Raw genomic sequence first — 14,364 nt, forward strand, 5'->3', positions numbered from 1 at the left:
CCCTAAACAGGGCTGCCTTCAGATGTCTTCTAAATGTCATCTGATGGGAGGGCGTTCCACAGGGCGGGCACCACCACCGAGAAGGCCCTTCTCTCTCTGACTTCCGGGTTGGTGCCTCCCGCTAATGGCGCATTCCCTCTGAGCTCCGGAGGGACCAGCTCCACGAGATCGGGTTCTGCCGCTGCAGCAAAGCAGGGACCTTTGAGAATCACAGGCGGGTGAAGCCTGTGAGCGTGGGGACTCAGCGGGCACCATTTGCGCCCCCTTCGAACTGGGAAAGAGCCTTTTTAAAGGCTTCGGAACAGATCGGAGTGAGCGGCGCGGTGCTGTGAGCCGACTGCTTCTTTCGTGGAGTGAAGCTGCGCAGCTGTGGCCGGAGAGCGCTGACTTTTTCCTGGACAATTGGATTTTTAAGCATCTACCCGTGAATAGGTCTATTGATTTAAATTGGAAGAACAAATTGGAATAAATTCGGTGCCGAAAGGGGAAAGTATAAACAGGAAGTCTGCTTCCCCTGCTTGTAGACAGAACAAAGCAAAGAGACTTTTAAAGCGGAAACCTTGAAAGATCCTTTTTTAAAAGGTCTAAAATCCAACACCAAAAAGTGGTTTCCCCCCGAGTTTGCAGGAGCGGAGGGGGGAAGACTTAAGCTTTATTCCTGCATGAGAGTGGAGTTTGAAAGTTAATTCCGCTGTCTCAAAGCCCTGGGAACGGACTGCCTTTTAAAAGGAAGCTGACTTGAGAGTGAAAGTTAAAGTTTTGCAAGCTAACTCTGCGAAAAAGATACAGTGTTTCTGGACTTTCTCTGAATTTAAAGTAACTCCTTTAGGGTTTTACAGTATCTATCTGGACTATGAAACTGTGGTTTTGAATGGCTGGTGCGACTTGTTAAAGTTTATACTTGTTGCTAAAGATTGCAAATTGATGCTGTCCCCCTAGAGGAAAAGTGACACTGTTGCAATAACAACTACGCCACTGGAAAATTCCTTTTCAAAACAAATTCCTAACAAATCTCCCAGGCGTGGGACCGACCTTGAACTTTTATGAGAGGGCTATGGCAGATGGTAAAGAAAAATTAGACCCAGCATATAATACCAGGTCAGGCAAAACATATCATCAGCGAAGGCCTTCAACTTCTGGAGTACCAGGAGGAGCAGCTGCCATGCAGACTAAATTAAAAACTATGTCATCTGATGATGTATTAACCCAGGCACTTAGTAAAATTAATGACTCTCTGGAAAATTTAGCAAAAGAAGTGGTGGATACAAAAAAACAGGTGGTGGCGGCATCAGCAAAAATTGATGTGAATACAGCAAGTATTAATGACCTGATAAAGAAAGTGACTTTTAATACAGAGTCCATTGAAAAATTAATTGAGGAATCGGCCACGACTCGAAAAGTAGCTGAGGAAGCAAAAGAGATTGCATCTGCCACCCAGGAGAAGATATTACCTGCATATAAGAAACTGGAGGACCACGATTTGGCATTGTCTTTGATAGAATTACAAGCCAAGGAGAAAAATTTGAGAATTAGAGCGGTATCTGAAAGTGAGAAGGAGAATTTGGCGGACTTTCTTTTTTTCTTTTTTTTTCTTTTTTTGCCTTGCAGATTTTTTTTTATTTGTTGGTGAATTACACAAACAAATCCCACAACACTGTTATCAGGAGACAACGGTTAAAACGTCTTTGAGTACAAAGCAGCATAGGGGGTTACATGTTGAACAGAGCTAACAATGTATTGTTCACTGTACCTATTTTTTTTTCTAACAAATTTTCTAATTTTTTAAAAATGATATAGTTTCAGACTCCAACCATGAAGGGACTTTGTCAGCTTATTTTCTCTATTAAAGAGAATTTCTATGGATTTCTTCTACCACTGTGTCCATGTTAACTTCCACCCGTGAAACAATCCCACCTCAGGCTTTGGCGGACTTTCTTACAAAGGAATTTACAGATTTTTGGCAAGAGGAATTGGGGAAGGAAGAATTTAAGATAGTGAGTGCTTTTAGAATTGGGACACGACAGAGGAAGAACAAGGTAAGAGATTGTTTGATTACTCTCCGAACAAAAGAAGAAAGAGACAAAATTTTAAATTTGCACTACCAGAGAACCTTGGAAATTGGAGATTCTTTTGTGGAGATCTTTAAGGATATCCCAAAACACATTTTGGACATAAGGACCTACTACAGAGATCTCGTGGTTTTGCTGAGAAGAAACAAGATACTTTTTAGGTGGGAATTTCCCCAAGGCCTATCGTTTAAATATAAAGAAAGGAAAATAAGAATAAGAACGGTGAATGACAAAGACAAGTTTTTGAGAGATTACGGAGAACATCTTCAGAAAGAAGCAGAATCGGAAGAAGAGCCAAAAACACTGGAAAAAGGAATTTTGGGCATAGCAAATCTACCATTTGGACTCCCTAGTCCAGAGAAAGAGACACCACCGACAGAAGAAGAGCAACTACTTGGAGCAGTTGGAGGTAAAGCGAAGTAACCCCATCATGGCTCTGCAACTTCTAAGTTGGAATTGTAATGGACTGAACTCCCCTCGAAAGAGAAGAAGTGTGTTTCATATATTAAAAAAAGAACAATTGGATTTGATTTGTCTACAAGAAACACATGTAATGAGGCAACACAGGAAATTACTTATTAATAAGAGATTGGGACAAGAGTTTATTTCATCGGACAAAGTTAAAAAAAGAGGAGTTGTGATATATGCAAAGGAGAGACTTTTACCAAAATTAATTTTCAAGGATGATCAAGGAAGATATTTGGCAATAGAAATTCAGTTTCAAGGAGAAAAATTTTTGATTGTAGGAATCTATGCACCAAATGAGGGGAAATCCGAATTTTTTAGGAAGTTGCATGAGACTCTATTGGACTATTTAGATGAGAATGTGATTTTGATGGGGGATATGAATATCTACAAATATGGACAAATCACAAAGACAGGTAGTCACCAAAGATGGCAGACTATCAAAAACTTTTTTGGAAATGACTGACAATATGGACTTGGTGGACATTTGGAGAACAAAGAATCCTCTGGGAAGAGAGGGAACCTTCTTTTCTGAAGCCAAGATGACATGGACTAGAATTGACCAAATATGGATAACTAGAGGAATAGCACCAAAGATAAAGAAAGTGGAAATCTGCCCTAAAACTTGCTTCGACCATAATGCTGTAAGGATGGAAATGAAACAAATAGCAACTGGTTCATTCAGATGGAGGATGAATGACACCTTATTTAGAGATGAAGAAGTTTACAAAAAGGCCCAAAAAACCTTGAGAGACTATTTTGAAATAAACATGAACACTGATGTTGAAAAAAGAATAATCTGGGACGCAAGTAAAACTGTTATGAGAGGGTTCCTGATACAACAGAATGCAATAAAGAAGAAAAGCCAAAATGAGAAAAAAGACAAAATCTTAGAGAAGATAAAAGAAGGGGGAAAGAAATTGAGAGTAAAACCAAAGTCACAAGAGATTTTGAGAGAAATAAAATTATATCAAACACAATATATGGAATTGATGAATCAAGAAATAGAATGGAAGATTAAACAAATGAGACAAAAGACATTTGAATCGGCGAACAAGTGTGGGAAGCTTTTGGCCTGGCAAATGAGAAAAAGACAAAAATTAAACACTATTACAAACCTAGAAGTGGAAGGGGAAAATATACATAACCCAACTGAGATTAGAAATTGTTTCCAGAAGTATTTTAAACAACTATATTCACAAGGGCCACAGAAAGAAATGGACATAGAACAATTTTTAAAGACAAATGGATTACAAAAAATCTCTCAAGAAAGTAAACTGATGTTGAACTATAACATTTCAGAACAGGAAGTAGAAGGTGCCATTCAAAGTATGCAATTGGGCAAGTCTCCAGGACCGGATGGGCTGACTTCCAGGTACTACAAATCTTTGAAGGAGTACTTAATACAACCTTTGAAGGAGTCTGCAATGAAATTTTGGAAGGGAAAAGGGCGCCAGAGTCGTGGAAAGAAGCATACATCACGCTTATACCGAAAACAGAGACTGAAAAGACTCAACTTAAGAACTACCGCCCCATATCCTTATTAAATGTGGATTACAAAATTTTTGCTGATATTTTGGCTAAAAGATTGAAAAAAGTATTGATGGAAGAGATTCATAAAGACCAAGTGGGCTTTCTCCCGGGAAGGCATTTGTCTGACAATTTGAGGAATATAATTGATATCTTGGAGAAATTAGAAGTGAATATAAACACGAAAGCAGTTTTGATATTTGTGGACGCGGAGAAAGCCTTCGACAACATTTCTTGGAGTTTTATGAAAAAGAATTTACAGGGGATGGGGGTAGGGCAAGGGTTTGAAAATGGTATAGGCGCAATATATTCTGAACAGAAAGCAAAATTAATTGTAAATAATGTGGTTACAGAAGAATTTAAGATAGAAAAAGGGACACGACAGGGGTGCCCAATTTCACCATTGCTTTTTATATCGGTTCTGGAGGTTTTGCTGAATATGATTAGAAAAGACCAGTTGGTCAAAGGGATACAGGTTGGAGCTAAACAGTACAAACTGAGAGCATTTGCAGATGACTTAATTTTGACGCTACAGGAGCCAGAATCTAGTACTAAAAGGGTTTTAGACTTAATTAATGAATTTGGTCAAGTGGCAGGATTTAAATTGAATAAGTTAAAAACTAAGGTCTTAGAGAAAAACTTAACATTAATTGAAAAAGAAAGGTTGCAGAATGAGACTGGTCTGACCGTGGTTAAGAAAGTGAAATATTTGGGGATAAATATGACAGCAAAAAATGTGAACTTATTTAAAGATAATTATGAAAAATGTTGGACAGAAGTAAAAAGAGATTTAGAAATATGGTCAAATTTGAAGCTTTCCTTGTTGAGCCGAATTGCAGTTATACAGATGAATGTATTGCCTAGAATGTTGTTTTTGTTTCAAACATTGCAGATTGTGGACAAGATGGATTGTTTCAAGAAGTGGCAGAAAGATATTTCTAGATTTGTCTGGCAGGGCAAGAAGCCCAGAATAAAATTTAAGATATTAACTGATGTAAAGGAAAGGGGCGGATTTGCCCTGCCAGACTTTAAACTTTATTATGAATCAGCAGCATTCTGCTGGTTGAAAGACTGGCTACTTCTTGAGAACACAGACATTTTGGACTTAGAAGGATTTGATAATGCTTTTGGGTGGCATGCATATTTGTGGTACGACAAGGTTAAAATACATAAAGCATTTAAAAACCATATCATCAGGAAAGCATTGTTTAATGTTTGGATAAGATACAAAGACTTATTGGAAAATAAAACCCCAAGGTGGTTGTCACCAATGGAAGCGAAAACTTTCAAAAGACTTAATATGGAGTCCAAATGGCCAAAATATTGGGAAATTTTGGAACAAGAGGGAGACAAATTGAAATTGCAGAGTTTTGAGAAACTAAAAAGTAAAGTGCGAGATTGGCTTCATTACTATCAGATAATGGAGGTTTATAAATTGGATAAAAAAATTGGATTCCAGGTGGAAAAATCGAAATTAGAAACAGAATTATTAGAACCCAAAACAAAGAATCTGTCAAAGATGTACAATTTGCTGCTGAAATGGAATACCCAGGACGAAACAGTGAAATCTGTTATGATTAAATGGGCACAAGATGTTGGACACAATATTATGTTTGCTGACTGGGAACAGTTATGGACCACCGGTTTGAAATTTACGGCATGTAATGCCTTACGAGAGAATATTATGAAAATGATTTATAGGTGGTACATGACCCCAGTCAAGCTTGCAAAAATCTATCATTTGCCCGATAACAAATGTTGGAAATGTAAGGAGACTGAAGGTACATTCTTTCACCTTTGGTGGACGTGCCCAAGGATTAATGTTTTCTGGGAAATGATTTATAATGAAATGAAAAAGGTACTTAAGTATACCTTCCTGAAAAAACCAGAGGCCTTTCTCCTGGGCATGGTTGGCCAATTGGTGCCAAAGAAGGACAGAACTTTTTTTATGTATGCGACAACTGCAGCAAGAATTCTCATCGCAAAATACTGGAAGACACAAGATTTACCCACTCTGGAAGAATGGCAGACGAAGATGATCGATTATATGGGATTGGCAGAAATGACCGGCAGAATCCGAGACCAGGGAAAAGAGTCGGCGGAAGAGGATTGGAGGAAATTTAAAGACTACTTACAGAAATATTGTAAAATTAAGGAATGTTAGAATGATGTTGGACAGAAATTAAGTGGTTACCAGCTGTAATGCAAAGGTTGAGTAATAAGCTAAAATAAGTTACATTAAGTTACAATAAGGATTTGCTGAATTAAGAATTTGAACTGGAATACAAAGGGGGGAGGTGAGAGGAGGTCCGGGATATAAGGTAATGGAAATAAGTAACGGGAATTATATTTGTTTTGTTTTGTTTTAATTGTGTATTTTTGTATTTTTGTTATTTTTTGTGCATTATTTGTTTTTTGTTGTTTTTCTTTTTGTATTAAATTGGAAACTTTAATAAATATCTTTTTTTTAAAAAAAGAGAAGGCCCTTCTCCTTACAAACCAATGTGCATGTAGCTCTAGCCCTACACTGGATGAAACTGGCTAGCATGAGTAATACTAGGCTCCCTTTAAAAAAATGCTTCCTAGAGCAATTGCAATTGCAAACCCACAAGTAGGACTCTGAGTCCTCTCTTCCTCTGGCTTCCAGCAGCTGTTATTCAGAAACATTGCTTCCTCCAACTGATGTTTCTTCTTCCTTGTCTTTCTAGACTTGATGGACTGGAATGATAATCAATGCGATACTGAGAATTACTACATCTGCAAACTCCCGCTGTAGAAATGGGCTTCGGAAATTTCAGCGCTTTGGAGAACGGGACCAAGTTGTAGGTCCTTGTCTTCCGCGTTGCCCATGTCCACCTGCCTGCCCAGCCGTCGCAGCTTTTGAGATCACTCGTGAGCCAGACTTGCTCTTCTCTGTATCGAGACTTCAATAAAGCAATTCTCCTGCACATCTGCCTCATTTTTGGGGTGGAGAGAAATTACATCACCACAAACAAAACACATACGTATTGGCCCGAATATAAGCCGCACCCAAATATAAGCTGCACCTTTAAAAGTGGAGAGGGTGGGGAGAAAAAAAAATACTCGAATATTAGCCGCTCTCTTCCTTGCTGTTCCTGGCTGCATACTGGGCGTGGGGGGGGGGGGGAGCCATGCTGCGTTGCTGGCGGCTTTTCCCCTTCCTTGCTCTCTCCCTTTCCAGACGGGGGCCTACGCACAGGGTGGGCGCCGTTTTGCCATGCTCCTGGCACTGTTTACCCCGTGCTCCTGGCTTCATACAATAAGGTCGCGAATATAAGTCGCACTTTAACTTTTCATATTCGGAATTTGGGGGGGGAAGTGAGGCTTATATTATGATACAATACAGTGCAATAATCTTTATTGTCATTGTCCCATACAGAACAACGAAATTGAAAAAATCTACATAAGACATTCAGAAACCAACAAGCCTGCTATCCCAACTATCCCAACCTGGTTAGCCCCCTAAAAACTCTGATGCCCCATTTTTAAATACAATATACTCCCATAGAGACTACCTTACACTGTGTTTAAAACCAAAATCGCATTTGGATAGAAACTGTTTCTCAGGTGGCTAGTCCTAGTCTTTATAACCCTGGACCTTCTTCCAGAAGGCAGAAGCTGAAAGAGATCATTTCCGGGGTGCGCACTTTCCTGCGCTATCTCTGCAGCTTTCTTATGACACCTGGAAGTGTAGATTTGATCCAAGGTGGGAAGAGTGCACCCAGTTATTCTCTCCGCAGTCTTCACAACCCTGGACAGAGTTGTTTTTTGCCTGACCGTGCAGCTCCCAAACCACACACACTGACCATAAGTTAATACACTCTCCACAGTACAATGGTTAAATGCCATCAACAGATCCTTTGAGAGATTGTTTTCCCGGAGGATTCTCAGAAAATATAACCTCTGCAGTGCTCTCTTCATCAGGTCTTCGCTGTTTTCTCCACAGGTTAGATCATCTCTCAACTCCATTCCCAGAAATCGAAACACCAAGACTGCACCACTCTCCCAATGGTATGACACCAGAGGCCGTGAAGGTCACCAACTTAGTTGGCTTTAAAAGGGGATGAGACAGATTCACGGAGGAGAGTGTTAGCAGCCAGGATGGCTGTGCTCAGACTCAACGGCCAGAGGCATTAATGTTTCTGAATCCCAGCTGGTAGAAATGACAGGAGGGGAGAGGGCTCTTGTGCTTGGATCTTGCTCACAGGCTTCCCACTGGGACATCTGGTTGGCCCCTGTGAGAACAGGGTGCTGGGATAGATTAAGGTTATCAGATTTTTTTCAATGAATCCGGGGACTTCAATGGATTTTGTATGGGGACTGATTTGTAAATCCAGGGACTGTCTCCAGGAAACGGGGACGTCTGGTAACCTTAGACTAGATGGGCCATTGGCCTGATCCAGCATACTCTTCTTATGTTTTTAATTTGACTATAAACAGTCCTGCTACTACTAGTGGATGCACAGAAATAATGGGAAAACCCTAAGTAATCATGGAGAAGATGGTTCTTCTTGGCCATCCAACCTCTGCTTAAAAACCTCCAAGGAAGGAGGAGAGTCCACCACCTCCAGAGGGAGACGGTTCCACTGCTGAGCAGCTCTTACTGTCAGAAAGTTCTTCCTGATGTTTATTCGGAATTTTCTTTCTTGCAATTTGAATCCGAGTCCTGCCCTCCAGAACAGGAGAAAACAACCTTGCTCCATCTTCCTTGTGACAGCCCTTCAGATTTCTCCCATGGCTCTCCTCTTTTCCAGGCTAAACATGCCCAGTTCCCTTAACGCAGTGATGGCCAAACTTGGCTCTCCAGCTGTTTTGGGACTACAATTCCCATCATCCCTGACCACTGGTCCTGTTAGCTAGGGGCGATGGGAGTTGTAGTCCCAAAACATCTGGAGGGCTGAGTTTGGCCATCACTGCCTTAACTGTTCTTCATAACCATTTCCAGGCCCCTGATCATCCTGGTCATTCTCCGGTGGACACGTTCCAGCTTGTCAACATCCTTCTTAAATTGTGGTATGTAGTGGAAATGTGGAAGACAATTGTATTTCGAGGAGTTAGGTGGCATGTCCCTTTCCCTTTAACACCCCCAGTTTGAGGTCTGCTGGATTCTTGTGTTTCACACACCTGTCAGGAGTTTTTTGGCTTCTTCTGTGTTGCAAGTGCTGGCTGGATGCCAGCTGCAGGTAGTGGGAGACTCTCAGCCGCTCTGCATTAATCATGAGTAATGTCAAGTGCACTTGATTACATCAAGGCAGGCTATAAAAGCCATAGGTGGGAGAGGCCCGGTGAGCTTCTGCCCAGATCAAAGGACCTGATGCTGGGAGACCGACGGTCAGGATCTTTCTTCTGCTGCTCTACCTGGGTCTCTGGGCAGCTGAAGGGGAGATTGGGTAGCCCCTGTCCGGTATGTTTTATCTTATGCTTTGTATGCCTGCTGTTTATTTGTTATCAAAACTGTTTTGGTTCCCCTTCTACCTCCTCATTCCTTTTGTCCTGATATCCTTGGAAAGAACTGCTGTATTTGGCAGCATATGGTGCCCAGAACTGTACACAGTATTCCAGGTGTTATCTGACCAAGGCATAATAGAGTGGGACTATGAATTCACTGTGCCTCTGGCAATTCAAAGGTTTAGTAAACTCAACTACCATATTCTTCTGGCTTGGACAGTACTGCAGCTGCACCAAGCCTAACTAGATAAAACGGATGTCTATGTGTATGGTTCTGGCCTTAAACTGCCCAGACTCTGCCAACTTCAAGCAGGGTGGATTGTCCTCTCACACAGTGACTGGCAAACAACAATCCCCGCAGAGTTCTCCATGGGTGTTCTGACCCCTGCACATTCAGACATTCTGAATTCTCAAGCAACTGCTCAATCTTGCCTTTTTGACTGAGCAAGAAGCTTCCGTCTTCAGACCTCTCTATCTGGACTCCTAGGTAAACTTTCACTGAACCTAGGTTCTTGAGTTGCAACCCTTTTCCAAGCCTTGTGGCAAAGCCTTGAACCTGCTTCTCTGTCCTTGACACATAAACTATATCATCCACAAAGATCAAGACCAGTTCTTGTGACTCTCCTGACCCTTTCAGGTATAGGCAGCTGTCAGCAAGACTCCTCTTGAAACCTAAACTCTCTAAGACTTCATTCAGACACAAGTTGCAGTTCCTGGCCACCTGTTTCAGTCCGTAAATGGACTTGTGAAGTTTCCACATTGCATCTGGCCTATTGCCCTCAAACCCTGGAGGAGGAAGCATGTACAGATCCTCTTGGAGGTCTGAGTTCAAGTAGGCTACATCCACATCATCCACATTGAGGACAAACCTTGTACCTCTTTCAAGATTTTGTGTTCCAAGACCTGCGTCAAGCTACTAGCCGCAGCTAAATCTGTGTTAGCAAACTGTGTTAGCAAACTTGCGCGCATACCGGGTCTCTCTCAGGTCCTGGCCAGGCATTCTGACTACTACATCACACTCATCTGCACTTTCCTAAACAACCCATGAACCAAAACACAGCCGTCCTTCAAAATCCAGAGTTGTCTGAGTTTTGGAACGTTATACTCCAGCCGTACGATATGTGCAGAAATGCAAACACTGGGGTAAAGTATGCAAAAAAAAAAAAAAAAAAGTATATATTATGCTTTCTATCAGGTAAAATTGGTTTGCAAGGGGGGGGAGTATATTAGGCAAAATTGCACAGGAAATAGTGTGCTTTGGGAGAAATTCGCACCAAAATATCAACAAATTTTCACGAGGACTTAAAAATAATGCAGACTGACGTGGCAATGTGGAGAACATAAAATCAGAGCTGGAAAAAGATCAACAGAAACAAAGTGGTGTGTGGGTGCAAAAACAGAGTCCCATTTCTACTGAAAAGAAAATACCTCCACCAAATGAAGGACGTACTGAAGCTGTCATAAAAAGCCCTTCTTATAATTCTGAAGGGAAATGTAAGCAATCCATTTTAAATTCTTATATTGCAATGCTTCCACAGCCAGACATTTCTTAGCAAAAATGCAGGGACAATTGTACAGGGAGCCTTATACTATCAACTCAGAAGTCCCACTATATTCAATGGAGCGTACTCCCAGGTAACTGGGTAAATACTGGTTAGCCTTACACTGCAATTCTGAGCATTCTTACTCAGAAGCAAGTCTGAGTGAGTTCAATAGGATTTGCTCTTTGATATGTTCCTGAGCATTTTCATTGTTGTAATAATAATAAATTTGTAGCCTGCCCTCCCCGGCCAAGGCCGGGCTCAGAGCAGCTAACATCATAAAAACAACACAAATTGCATAAAAACATACATCAATTAATTAAAATACATCTTAAAATTAATTCTGCCTTTTCCCCTGACAGGTGCTTCAGGCAGATTACAGCTGAACTTTTCTTTAATTCCATTTATCTGTGGAAGGCATTGCACAAGATCCCTTCCCTTGAATTTTTTTCTTTTTACAACAATTTGGCAAGGGAGGTTAGGCAGATAGGTTGCAATTGGCTCAAGGCGATCAATGTAGGTGTGTGCCTAGTGCGTAGGTGTTTAGCGAGATCAAACGCAGAAGAAACTTCCTGATGTCCCTAAAGAATATCCCTATTATTATCGGAGAAATGTTGGAGGGTATGTTAAGATGTTTGCAGAAGTGGCAAGGGGTGTATTTTGAGCACACGGTTTATCAGATCCTTCCTCGAAGCTGAATATTTTCTGGTCATTCTTCTCCCAAGTTTCTGTATGGATCACTGCACAGCCATGGAACTCCCAAATGGCCAAGATGTGCTTTTGGGTTCAGTAGTTCTTCCTGATGACGGGGCCACATGCACTTACGGCTCCCTGCGTGCTCATTTATGAAAGATTCAGGACTATATCATATCCTTTAGACAAGCCTTCCCCTCTCTCTGGACAATACAGCCTAATGGGCCACCAGGTGAGTAACTTTCATAGGAAGGGCCAACACCCACACAGATACCTTTAGAAAGCCCCTCAGCAGATGATGAAGGTGATGTCCCTATGTCCTTGTTGTCTGTAGAGTCTGGTTCTCTCTGAAAAAGAAGCTCTTTTGATTTGCGGTGGCTAACGGAAATTAGAGGGGGGAAGACAATTCTTCATAATGTGATCTCATGCTTACTTTTAAATATATATATTTTTAAAAATAAATAAATTTGTAATTGCCATATATTTTTGCAATAGATATTTCCATCCATTCTCACAGGAGTGAGACGCTGAAGGTGACATCACTTGTGGAAATATAAGTAGCCCCTCACCCAAGCGTTGCTTGTGCTAGAGAAATTTATCTTGTTGTGTTTTTATTTTGCAATTTCGCAATTCTTCAAACTGGCTCCTCGTTTTGCGCAACGTAGTGCTGAAAATTAACGTGGGTTTTGTGCTGAGAGAATGATGGGCTGTGTGACATTTATAAGAAGCCTTGATATCAGTTACGTACATATAACACATGCTATAATGTAATCAGGGCTGTCTTAAGCATATGCGCTGGGGTGCAAAGATCTGCCTGGCACTGCTGCCCCCAGGTTGCCCAGTCCCAGGCGTTCAGGAGGACGGAGTTGGCTGGCCACCTCAGCGTCTCTCTGGCTCGGTCGCCCCCAAACTCATGGTGCAGAGCAGCAGAAGATCCTGCCACAGCGCTTCGACCGACGGGCGGGCTCTTGCCCAGACTCAACTCTCGGGCCCCAGACTCTTGGCCTGGCGCCCCTGAGAGACCAGCGCCCAGGTGCCCTGCACCCCTGCTATCTATGGTTAAGACGGCCCTGAATGTAATGGCTATGGCAGCTATTTGCATCTCCTGCCATATCAGCCTGCCCAGTAGGGGTGTCATTGTCCCACTAGCAAACCTAGCTCACTATGTGGTGACCCAGGGCAGGGCCTTTTCGGTTGTGGTGCCTCAGCTGTGGAACTTCACTAACCACCCAGAAATATGGATGGCCAAATCTTCATGGGCCAAGTAGCAATCTAATCTACACTCCTGGGCCGTTTAAATGTATTCTGGCGGAGAGGGGGGCGTTTAATGGTTTGTTTTTGTTCTTATTTTTACTATGTACTTTGTGCTTTTTATATCATCATTTGTTGTTGTGAACCATTGTTAGATCTGTGAACGAAGGGCAGTACAGTGGACGCTCAGGTTGTGAACATGATCCATGCGAGATGCACATTCGCAACCTGCAGTGTTCGCAACCCGTACACGTGCACACGCGGGTTGCGATTTGGTGCTCCTGCGCATGTGCAAAGCACAATTTAGCACTTCTGTGTATTTGCAACCCCCGAAACCCAGAAGTAACCCATTCTGGTACTTCTGAGTTTTGGTGGGTCTATAACCTGAAAAAATGCAACCTGAAGCCTCTGTACCCGAGGTTTGACAGTATATATCCATACACGTGTGTGTGTGTGTGTGTGTGTGTGTGTGTGTGTGTGTGTGTTTTCACTGAATACATTCAGTCCCAGAGCGAGGAGCAGCAAAATAAAATGATGAGAAAAGAAATGTGCCTTTTTCTAATAGTGCACACAACTGAAAAAAATTCACAAAAGCAAATACAGTAAATGGCAAACAAATTGGCAGCTCCTTCATCAGGGCATAGGACCAACAGAAGCAATCATAAGAATTTTCTTGCCCCTTCTGCAGTTCAGTCATCAGGGTTAGTAGCCACTGAAAGCCTTCTTTTTTTATTTTAATTTTTATATACCACCCTATACTCGCAGGTCTCGGGGTGGCTCACAGACTAAAATCAGAATATAAAACCACAAAATGCACAATCTCCTCCACAAATTTGCAGGGGAGAGAGAGTTCCATAGTTTAATGAAGTTTTCCCTGTCCTGAACCTTCCAACATTCAGTTCATTTAATGCCCACATGTGTTTCAAAAAAGCATTTTCCTTCTCACATCCTCCAGCAGCATGTTGTTGCAGACCAGTCATGTCCAAAGCCCATTTCAGAGGCTTAATCTCGCCCCCGTGGCAGTATATGTCCTGTAGTAAAACCCTTTTAAAAAATGTAAAAAAGCTCAACAACTTTGGTCGGCCCTCACACATGTTCACTTCATCAAATCTGGCCCTCTTTGAAAAATAGTTTGGGTGCCCCTGGTGTAGACAGTCCCTTGAGAGCCAGTGTGGTGTAGTGGTTAAGAGCGGTGGACTCGTAATCTGGTGAACTGGGTTCGCTTCCTTGCTCCTCCACATGCAGCTGCTGGGTGACCTTGGGCCAGTCACACTTCTCTGAAGTCTCTCAGCCCCACTCACCTCACAGGGTGTTTGTTGTGGGGGAGGAAGGGAAAGGAGAATGTT

The sequence above is a fragment of the Podarcis erhardii genome (assembly GCF_964252035.2).
Source record: "Podarcis erhardii genome assembly, chromosome: 10".
Classification (NCBI taxonomy): Eukaryota; Metazoa; Chordata; class Lepidosauria; order Squamata; family Lacertidae; genus Podarcis; species Podarcis erhardii.